At 42.7% G+C, this 12,286-nt stretch overlaps 1 pseudogene; it reads left to right on the forward strand.

The window, feature by feature from the left end:
* Positions 1 to 90: 90 nt before the first annotated feature.
* LOC116666292 lies at positions 91 to 4,008 on the forward strand (annotated as a pseudogene).
* Positions 4,009 to 12,286: the final 8,278 nt, after the last annotated feature.

Below are 12,286 nucleotides of genomic sequence, written 5' to 3' on the forward strand. Positions count from 1 at the left end.
GGGTCCAGGCAGCCAGGGATTGTGGGGCCCCCTCGGGCTGCTAAACCTGCAAGGGGGGAATGCTGTATATTCATGCACTGTCGACATTACAGAGAGATTTGGGGAAACAGCATTTTTGGAATAAATTACACCAGCATATTTTGGAAAATTAAGTTTTATAACAGGAGACTTTTAGCTGGAAATGTCCTGTTCCCTTGCTTGGGTGTGCTTCAGCTGCCCCTCTTCCTCCCTGCCGGAGAGGCGGCTCTCTTACATGCGCTACGTTAATGGAGACAAAAAGCACAGTACTGTAGGGACGCCTGTGTTAGCCGCCGTAGTTTGGAGTGCTTTCGGTTTTACAGTTTATATTCCAGCGCTCAGAACTCAGGGTCCAGTTTTGACAAAAGAGGTATTTAGTCATACTATGTCCTAAGATACTATTTCTTCTACCTTAGGTGGTCAAAGTAACTGATACCGATTTCTGAGTCTGAAAATGAGCTAAGAAGGCCTAGTGAATATGTAACTACATTTAATACTTTTGTGATCAGCTTTTGGTTTGCAGGAAATTAAGAATTCTGATATAAAAGGATCATTTCTACTCACTGTGCATTACGGCCAACTGATGTGATGAATATGGATGATAAAAACTATGCAAAATACGAATATGATCAGATGGATGGATGTGGCACATGCAGTGTTGAAGAAATACCTTGAAACACGTGTGTTTACATTAGTTTCAAAAGAGATGTGGGCTGATAGGGCTAAGTTACTAACATTCAACTTACCTAACTGCTCCTTTACCCACTGCTTGCATTTCTTTACAAAATACACTGAAGCCACATTTTATAGTAATGGGGGCCTTTTAAATTTAACTTGTTTTGTCTCCGCATTCTTGATACTTCCGTACTTCCAGTCAGTCAGAACTTTGTAGACAGGCCTGAAATTTTCTTGAGTACTTGTTTCTTTAGCACTTTGAAGATGTAAAACCACTTTTTAAGTACTAAATGTCATTATTTGCCTTTAAAGCTTCCTGTGCTTTGGGTTTGAAATAATTCAGTTATGTCTTTTTTTCTGTATATAAGTTGTGTAATTTGTTACTTTCAAATATCAGTACTTCATTGCAATCAGGTTTTTTTGGTTATCTGCAAAAAAATGAGGGAAACAGTGATGGCAAAGCAGTCTTTCACTTTAGAGCATATTTCCTTAGCAGAAAAGTTTATCTTCCTAATTATGTTTACTTAAGCAAATGTTCATTTTACTTTGCATTCTTTGAGAATGTACTTACTTGAAGATAAAAGCAATCCAGATGTATGTCTAAATATTAGGCAGAATTCAATCTTTGATTTTAAAATTTCCTTGGATAATCCATAGAATGAATAATTCAAACACAGATGAATGAGAGCTGGCAGTATATTATGGTGATAATTTTGTATTTTTCAGAAAAAAAAATGCAAAGCAAATTTGTTACTTTTTTTTTTTTCCTTTTTATTGTAATGACCAGCTTTTGGTATTTCATTGTTACTGAGATCTATTTTTAGAATAAAACTTTGTTCTTTTAAGAATTTTGTGTGGTTTTGCTTCATTTTATCAAACTCAAGAGAGATTAGCAGAATAGAAAATACTCAAAGTAAAAAGGCAGATCACTGGGGCACTGGAGGTGTGGTCTCTTGGCCCAGCAGCAGCAGGAACATTGCCCGGAAGCTTGTTTAAAAAGTGCAGATTCCTGAGTCCCACCGCAGACTCACTGGATCACAAACTCTGGGCTGGAGCCCAGCAACCAGTGGCTTAGCAGTTCTACTGGGTGATTCTGATGAACAGCAAACAGAAGCACTGCTCCAGGGATTTTCATTTGAAGCCACTTGTTGATTCTGCTGGGTACAATTTTTAAAACATGGTAGAAATTTTAAAATTACATTCCTTATATAAATCAGCTGCAAATACATTAATATATAGTTTGGTGTTGTCAACACTTTTTTTCCTTTACAAGTGGATATAATTCAACTGTACCTAAGGATGACTTAAATGTTTGTCATTATAAGGTAACCAAGGAGAAAAGGTGTACAGCCTTCAGAAAATCCTTTATATAACAAAATGAACGCTCTTACAGGATTGTTTGTACACATTTCTCCACCCCCCACCACTATTACTTTGGCTCCACTCTGGTCAGTTAACTCCCCCAACAACTCCAGGCTTGAATGTGTGTGTCTTGTTTTTGATTTAATGGTATGAGTGTGGATATAATCATTATATCTGTACAGGAAAAAAAAAAAAAACCTTTTAAGTTACAGCTGTCACTTTTTTTTTAATTAAAGTATGTTATGCATGCACAATAAGTGAGGGTGTCATCGCCAACACGGCCACATAGTTCCTCCCTGGCCCCCCCTTCCCCTCGCAAGGAAATCAGCAAGCAGCACGCACGGGACACCACCGAGAGAGCCCTGCGACGCGAGTGAGGCTGAAGCACTGCGCCATGGAGACCAAGAGAGACCAAGATAGACCACGTTAACGAGTTAAGAGGAGGGAAGGCCAGCCAAGCCGGTGGCAGGTGAGGGCCCAGGCTTCATTCGGCTGCTTCGGAGAGTGCTGGTGTGTCCTGAGGCGCTAAGGACCTGCCCCTGCTCCTCGCCATCACTGTTATTGGGGTCACTGTGCTCCTGTTGGCCCTGAAGAACATGAACTTCAAGAGGAGACATCCTGTCACCTTACAGGACCCTGAAGCCAAGGACCCGCTGCCCTTGACTGAGAAAGCAAATCAGCCACAACACCGAGGTCCTGCTTTGAACCGCCGTCGCCAGACCATGCCTCAGGGCTTCCTGTAGGTAAGGACGTTTATCTCTTGGCCAAAATTGGTGATGTTTTGTGATCAGGGTTTACAGGCCTGTGTCCAGTATTGATGATCTCGGCTTTGTGGACTTAATCATAAAGACCTACTTCAAAAGTGTACACACTAATCATCCAGAAGGGGGAAGATGACCCAGTACTTGGGAGAACAGGAAAACTGGGGACACCATCCTTTTTCGAGGGCCACCCAGGCACCTGTTCTATCAGGGGTCAGGGAAGTTTGCAGTCAAGCCATACAGAACGAGTCAACCTGAAAATAAACTGGCCCGTCACCTGGGAATGATTGCTGGGGGCACAGGGACCACACCCGTGCTGCATCACCAAGAAGCCCAGTGACAGGACCAGGATGTCCCTCATCTTTGCCCACCAGACAGAGGGGGATATCTTGGTGAGAAAGGAGCCTGAAGAAGTCACCCAAAGCAGTTCAAACTGTGGTACCCCCTGGACAGGCCTCCTGCTGGCTGGAAGTACAGCTCAGGCTTCATTACCAAGGATGTGGTCAAGGAGCACCTCCCTCCTCCTAGGGGGCCCACGTTCGTCCTGGTGTGCGGCCCTCTAGCCCTGAACCAGACAGCCGCGCACCCTGACCTGGGGGAACTGGGGTACGCCAAGGATACGATTTTCACCTACTAACACCTCCCTTGCTCTGACCAAACTTGCCTGGTCCCCTTCATCCTTCAGAGTGAGCTCAGCTTTACCATGTTTAACTGGGAAGTGTTCAAAAGTGCCTCGGAATGCACCTTGGGCACCTGGCGCTCCTCTCTTTGTGGGCTGAAGAAGAATGTGCAGGAGTCTGAGACAAAAGTGGCTTCTGGGCCCCCTTGCCTGGGGAGGCTTGAAGGAACTCCATTTCAGTATTCTTCCCCCCATAGTTTAGTGAAATAAAATTCAGTGCAAAGCAGAAAGAAAAAAAAAAGAAATACAAGGTAAGAGGAGTGGCTACATGGTGACGGCGCTACCTGTCCCCAACACTGGCACAGCACCACGCCAAGGCTTCCCCGAGCCTCCAGTTACCCCATTTTGAAAAGAGAGGCCAGAGAGGATATCCAGCTCCCCCCACATTGTGGGTCACCTCTTGGCTGCACCCACTCCAGTCTCAGCCCATGGGAATTGAAGTGAACCCTGTGGGCCTTGATCACTAGGAATCCAATTGTGACAGAGAAGTAACCCGCACTCAGAATGTGACAGACCGAGTTCCCACCTGCAGCACCCAAGCGTAGCAGTCCCAGAGGTTCTGCTCATCTGCAGAATCAAGTTGGTGGCACAGTCTGACCAGGGGACTCAGTGGGGTGTAGGTCTGCCTGATTCGGGTCCATAACAAAAAGACTCAGCAGCCCCGGGGGGAGCCTCGTCTACCCCTACCCAGGAATCCTGAGTCATAATCAGGCCCAGCGCTGAGGCAGAAAAGTTGTAAGAAACACACCATCTGCCAAACTGAATTCAGAAGAGAAAATCCACACAGACCAATTACTAGTAAGGAGATTGAATCAAAAATCTTCCAACACAGAAAAGACCAGGACCAGAAGGCTTCAATGGAGAATTTTACAAAATATTGAAAGAAGAATTAGTGTTAATCCTTCTCAAACCCTTCTTAAAAAAACCAAAGAGGAAAGAACACTCCCAAACTCATTTTATGAGGCCAGCATCACCTTAATACCAAAGCCAGAAAAGGATGCTGCCAGAAAAGAAAACCATAACCAATATCCTTGATAAATATAGATGCAAAAATTCTCAACAGAATTGTAGCAAGCAGAAGTCAGCAACGCAAAGAAGGATCACTCACCATGATCAACTGGGATATAATCTCTGGGATGCAAAGATGGTTCAACATATGCAAGTAAGCCAATGTGACACATTGCATTAATAGAATGAAAAACATATTTCAATGACACAGAGATAGCATTTGACAAAATTCAGTATCAGTTCATGATAAAAACTAAACGTTATATATAGAAGGAACATACCTCTATATAATAAAAGCCATATATGACAACGCTATAGCTAAAATCATACTTATTAGTGCAAGGGTGAAAGTTTATCCTCTAAGATCAAGAACAGGACAAGGGTGAGGAGAGAGTGGCCAAGATGGCAGAGTAGAGAGGCCCTGAGCTCACCTCCTCTCATGAGCACACCAAAATCACAACTATCTGTAGAGCAGTCATCGATGAAGAAGGCTAAAACCTACCAGAAAAGATCTTCATCTAAAGACATAAAGGACATAACAAGACAGGTATGACAGGCAAATAATCAAATCCCACACCCCTTGGGTGGGCGACCCTGAAACTGGAGAATGATTGTATTATGGAGGTTCTCCCACAGGAGTGAGAGTTCTAGCCCCACATCAGGCTCCCCAGCTCGACGGTCCAGCACTGGGAAAATGGGCCCCCAGAGCACTTGGCTTTGAAGGCCAGCAGGGCTTAATTGCAGGAGCTCTGCATAACTGATTTAACTCTTAAAGGGCACACACAAAATGACACTGGTGGCAGACATACTGGTGAACATTCAACTACATGAATGTGCCTGGTGGCTGCCAATATTGGCTCAGTAGCTTCAAGACTTGGCCCCACCCAACAGCCTATGGGCTCCAGTTCAGGACACCTCAGGCCAAATAACAAACTGCCCCACCCCTCAGCAGACAGGCTGCCTAAAGACTTCCTAAGCCCACAGCCACTTCTAGACACATTCCTAGAAACGGCCCTGCCCACCAGAGGGCCAAGACCCAGCTCTACCCACCAGTGGGCAGGTACCGGCCCCTTCCCGACAAAATGAGGCAGCAGAGGAATATGTTCCAGACAAAAGAACAAGATACAAGCCCAAAAGAAGAACTAAGTGAAGTGGAGATAGGCAATCTACCCAAGAAAGAGTTCAGAGTAACGATCATAAAGATGAGCAAAGAACTCAGGAGGAATATGCATGCACAGAGAGAAAGCATGTCCTGTCCTATGGGATCAGGAAGGAAATTTCTGGGAACTCCAAATGTTCTGCATCGAAGGACATAAAAAAAAATCAGCTGAGATGGAACACTTCCTAACTCATTCTGTGAGGCTAGCATTACCCAGATACCAAAGCCAGACAAATACACCACAAGAAAACTACAAACCAATATCTTTTATGAATATAAATGCAAAAATCCTCAATAAAATATTAGCAAACCGAATCCAACAACATATTACAAAGATTATACACCATGACCAAATGGGATTTGTCCCAGGAATGCAAGGATGTTTCAACATAACAAAATCAATCAATGCAACATACCACACGAATAGAACAAAGAGGAAGAGAATTACGTGATCATCTTGATGCAGAAAAAGTATTTGACACTATCTAACATCCTTTCATGATAACACACAGAAAACTAGAAACAGGAGAGAAGCAAGATGGCGGAGTAGAAGGACGCCTGTAGCGCACCCTCTCCCACAAATACACCAAAACTCACATCTATAGACCCACGCAGCCAACCAGAGCACCTGCCGAACTCCGACAGAACATCTCCCTCTTCGAAAGACAAAGACGCCAAAAATCTGGTAGGAGAAAAGGGAAAAAGAAAAAGCAAAACAGTGCAGGACCTGGTCCTGCGGGGAGGGAGCGGCAAAGGAGTATTGGTGCTCGTTCGCTGGGTCTCCCCTCTCCAATGGAGGCCAACGGGACAGAGAGGGAGCCTCCAAGGTTCAGATCTGCCCCGAGCATCCCTTGACCGACAGAACTGAGTTAAACGGGCACAAACGGTCCCCGCGACACCCAGCCCGAGATGCAAGCTGGCAGCTGGGGCCAGGACAGGCTGCCCGAGCGGGCGGAGGACGGGGGCGGTGCACTAGGGCCGCCCCGGGGGACTGCAGGGGGCTGCGCCATGGCTGGGAGGGGATACGGAGCAGAACCACCTCAGTTCCCCATAAATTGTGAAAAAAGCAAAGCAACACGGCTGGTGTGCCCTGGGGGGCGGGGCGCCAGGCTTTTGTATCCTCGGACCTGCGCCCCCATTACTGGCACACCTAGTGAGAAGAGAGGCGGGGTCAGCCACAGCCGCCATCTCCCCCTGCGCGCAGCACCTGGGCGGGGGCGGGGCCGAGCCCTGAATCCGCACCTGGGGGCTCGGCAACCTCCTAGGCAGGACTGAGACTTGTTTACAGCCCGAGGCAGATAGGATCTTTCTGCCTTGGCACCTCAGAGAACTTGCGCCGCCAAGACAAAGAGCTGAGATTTGGCACAGAGCAGGGGCAGGGCCGCTCCATAGTCTTCCCGGAGCCCGCCTTCGGAGCGCCAACCCGAGGCGGAGCGGGCAGCTGCACAGAGCAGCAGAGCGACCAGTGCCACGAGAGGGCGGGCGGCCACTCCCCTTCCTGGCAGGAACGCAGCACCTGGAAAAACTAAGAGTTTAGCAACACTAAACCCATGCTAAAAGAAATATTGACAGATCTACTCTAAATAGAAAAGAAGCGATGCTACAAAAATGAGAAACTTATAATTGGAAAGGACATAACTGCCATGAATTACAAATAGAATAAACACAAAATTGTAAAAGAAGACATCTAAATCATTAAGAGTGGGAGAAGGAAGCAAGGAAAGCCACTGTGGAAAACAGTACGGAGATTCCTCAAAAGACTAAGAATAGACTTACCATAGGACCCAGGAATCCTGCTCCTGTGCACATATCCAGAAGGAGCCCTACTTCAAAATGACACCTGCACCCCAATGTTCATAGCAGCACTATTTATAATAGCCAAGACATGGAAGCAGCCTAGATGTCCATCAACAGATGACTGGATAAAGAAGATGTGGTATATTTATACAATGGAATACTATTCAGCCACAAAAACTGACAACATAACACCATTTGCAGCAACATGGAAATTCCTGGAGAATGTCATTCAAAGTGAAGTAAGCCAGGAAAGAGAAAGAAAAATACCATATGAGATCGCTTATATGAGGAACCTAAAAAAAAGGAAAAAAAAAATAAATACAAAACAGAAACAGACTCATAGACATAAAATACAAACTTGTGGAAGCCAAGGGGGCGGGGAGGGGGAAGGAACAGACTGAGATTTTAAAATGCAGAATAGATAAACAAGATTATACTGTATAGCACAGGGAAATATATACAAGATCCTGTGGTAGTTCATAGCAAAAAAAAAAATGTGACAATGAACATATACATGTTCATGTATGACTGAAAAATTCTGCTCTACACTAGAATTTGACACAACATTGTAAAATAACTATTACGCAATAAAAAAGTAAAAAAGAAAAAAGTTCTAAAGAAAATCCTCTCAATATTTCCTTCATTTGAATTTCTAATTAATAAACCACTTGTTTGCAAAAAATAATAAATAAAATTTAAAAATAAAATAATTTAAAAAAGAAAACTAGAAACAGAATTGACTTCATCAACCTGGCAAATGGCATTTATTAAAAGAAAAAAAAAGCCCACAGTTAATACACTCAAATGTAAAAGACTGAAAGCTTTCCCACTAAGATCAGGCACAAGACCAGGAAGCCCACTTTTGCTACTGCTATTCAACATTGTGCCGAAAGTGCCAGCCAAAGCAATTACGGGAGAGAAAACGCTTCAAAACTGGGAGAGGCGTAGACCTGTTTGTAGTTGGCATGATCCTAGATATAAAAATTCCCAACAAATCAACAAGAAATACAGAGCTAATAAAATTCACAAAGTTGCAGGGTACAAGATCAACACACAAAAATCAGTTATATTTTTGTACACTAGCAATGAACAATCCAAAAGGATATCAAGAAAACAACCTCATTTACAACATCCAAAAGAATAAAACACCTAGGAAGAAATTTAACCAAGGTGAAAGACTTGTACACTGAAAACTACGAAGTACTGCTGATATTAAAGAACTAAATAATGGGAAAATTCCCATGTCCATGAGTGGGAAGACTTGACATTGCAAAGATGTCAGTATCACCCAAGGCAAGCTACAGATTCAATGCAATCCCTATTGAAATTCCAATAGCTTTATTCTCAAATTCATATGGAATCACAACGGGCCCCAAGAAGCCAAAACAACCTTGAAAAATAAGCACAAAGATGGAGGGTCACATCTCCCAATTTAAAAACTTCCTACAAGGCTACAGTAATTGAAACAGTGTAGAACTGGCATTGAACAGACATAAAGACCAATACAGCTGAACTGAGCACCAGGAATAAACCCACAATCCATAGCCAATTGATTTTTGTGTGTGCTGTGCACTGGGGGGCAAGTGCCCATTTTTAAAAATTCTATAGTTTACATAAAAAGTACAGTTACCATGTGACTTTTGTGATGAGAGCACCTGATTCCTGCTGCACATTACATCTCTGTACTTATTCATCGTAAATAACTGCAAATGTGTGCTCTTCGGCCAACATCTTCCCATTTCCCCCACTTCTTCTTTCCCTGTATTAGCTCAGTGAGGGGAGGGTGTAGCTCAGTGGTAGAGCACATGCCTAGCATGCATGAAGTCCTGGGTTCAATCCCCAGTACCGCCACTGAAAAAATAAATAAGTAAACGAACCTAATTACAAAAAAAAAAAAAAGCTCTTCTTTACCTTTTGAGTAATGTCTAGACAGCAAAGCCCGTAGTCTAGTAGGTTCTCTTAAATCTGGTTCGCATCCTACCTTTCCAACCCTGTTTCCCACTATACACATTTTACTGACCCTACAACTACTCACTTTTTCCCAAAAATGCTTCATGCATTTTTGTCTTTCTTCATACTCTTCCCTCTGCCTGGAAAATACTTCACAATACCTCTGTTCTCCAACTTCGTATATTCCAATCCTATTTAATCCTCAATACCCAATTGATTACTACCTTAGCTAAAATTCTTTTTAATAATCCCCATAGAACTTTATCTGAACCTCTCTGATGGCAAGTTATTTTCTACTTTGAATTAAAACATCTCTCTTAGAGCCTCAGTATCCCGCATCTTATTCTTTTGCACCTCTGTGCCTTTTAACATGCCAAACCTATCACAAATCTCTACACCTGCCCCCATGCTTTTTCACCTTTGGCATCTGTAAAATATACCCCAATTATCCAAATTATGTTGTTTTATGAATTACTTTAGCAATCACAATAGCTTCAAAATGGATAGGCTTCCTCAAGAGAAAGCGAACTCTGGTGGAAACAGAGATTGCCATGTAATCATCTGAAATGCTGTAGAGATGATACTTATCAGATAAGGACAGAGAAAAATCTTTCGTTTCCTTGTAACTTTGAAGCCAAGATTATGATTTCCATTTTCGTAGAAAAATCATGGGGTGTTTACCTACTGACATGGAAAAGCAAGCATCTTCAAGGCATACAGTTGAGTGAAAAAGTAACATAAAAAACATTCTTATGTATGTATGCACATGTATATATATATACACAACCACACATTAAATACATAGCAAATTTAATGGTGATTAGCCCTGGGGAGGAGATTGAAAGCAGTGGTGGGGAGAAATTAAGGATTTAAACATTTTACTTAATATACTTTGAATTTTTTACAAGTATCTATTCAGATTTTACCTGGACTTTACAAAACAAAACAAACAAACAAAAAACTGGGTGGAACACAATGCTGTGACTCAATTTATCCAGGTCAGACCTGAAACAAGATGTTTGCTTCTTGGGGATCAGACCAATGACACTCATTAGCATGGGCTGCTGACAGAGAGCACTGTACGTTTTTCTGTGCAGTCTCACATTAGACCCCACAATAACTTTGTGAGGGATGAGAAAGGCACAAGTTGACCCTCAAAGAAAAGCCAAGGAACAAAGAGAGCTATAAAAGGCTTGCCAAAAGCCTTATTAAATGGTAGAACTGAGCTTAGAGGCAAAGCCTTTGGATGTGCAATTCTGGGCTCTTTTCACAATAACATAGTAAGCCACACAGTCACTTGGCTTACAAGATAATTACCTACCACCCTTTCTCACCAGAGTTGCTAGGAATCAAAAGTGCCAAGGACTCACTGGTTAAAACCTGTCTGGACACCATTACACCAGAAGTAGAACGGGACTGTGCATAATTATCAATTATTACCATGGATTTTCTGTTTCCACTAAGCTAATCATGTATTTCCCAACAGGCCAGCCAGGCAACACCATCTGCTGTGGGTTTGTGGGGTCTGATAAATGACACCTCTTTTATCTGAGTTCAGAACCAATAAAGTGTGCAAGAAGTGATCACACACAGATTAAAATGTCACCTTTATTACTGATAAAGGCTTTGAGGACAACACTTAAGTATAGATTTCCTAATACTGAATCCCAAAATGACACTTTACTTCTCAGTCATGAGAAATACTGAAAAACCAAAGTAGGTCCCTGTGATGCCAAAATCACAAGGTGCGAGGTCCACCCTGCAGGCAGTCTGGCTGGCTCCCAAAGAGAAAGAAAAGATGAGATTGAGCTACCAGGCATACCCAAATTTCTCTTCCAAAAGCACCAAGAAGGAAAGTGCAGGGGCAAGGGGAGCTCCTTCTGTGCCAAAGAAAACCTCAAAAGAGAGGACTAGGGGGAGGGTCTAGCTCAGTGGTAGAGCGCATGCTTCGCAGGCATGAGGTCCTAGGTTCAATCCCCAGTCCCTCCATTAAAGTAAATAAGTAAATAAATAAACCTAATTACTTCCCCCCAAAACAAAAAATAATTAAAAATAAAAAAAAAGAGAGGGCTAAATGCTCTTCCTATTTAATACAATTCTTTCTGGATCAATGTTGGTAGAGAATGAGACTAAGGTTACCTTACATCAGTGGGTCTTAAAGGGTGGTGCACGGACCTCTGACGGTTCCTGAGATCCTTTGGGGGCTCTGGAAATTCAAATATAATATTAAGATGTTATTTGCCATTTTCACTGATGGCACAAATATAATGGTGATAAAACCGCTGACCTTAGTATGAACTGAGGTAGTAGCAGCCGCGTCCATTATTGTCACATACTCACAGTAAAAATAATTGCCACTTGCATGGAAGAGTATTTTTGATGAAGCAGTAAAATTATTTTTGTTAAGTCTGACCCTTGAGTAGACATCATTTTAATATTGATAAAATGGGAAACAAATATTTATGCTGCCACACACAAAAGTACAATAGTTGTCTCAAAAAAAACCGCTTGTGAGATTGAACTGCAAGCTGAACCAGCTGATTTCTTCACGGAATAACATTTTCACTTGAAAGAATGACTGAACAATAATATTGACAGACACGTATTTGCAATTATTCTCTCAAAGTGAGCCTGAGAAAACAACTGATAGTGCTCAAAGCTAAGTGATAAAAATCAAGCTTTTAAGCAAAAATTTAAAATTTTAGAAAACTTGCATCTACCACAGTGAACTTGAGAGCTTCCCAGTACTCAGACTTGCCCTGATGATGCAGGTGAGATCAACAAACATGACTTTTTGATACCAAATAATGAGCTGTGCCAGCATTTGGGAGATCTACATAATTCAGTAAACACATGTTTTCCAAATGACCAATGCAT

The sequence above is a fragment of the Camelus ferus genome, chromosome 10 (genome assembly GCF_009834535.1).
Source record: "Camelus ferus isolate YT-003-E chromosome 10, BCGSAC_Cfer_1.0, whole genome shotgun sequence".
In the NCBI taxonomy this organism is placed as follows: Eukaryota; Metazoa; Chordata; class Mammalia; order Artiodactyla; family Camelidae; genus Camelus; species Camelus ferus.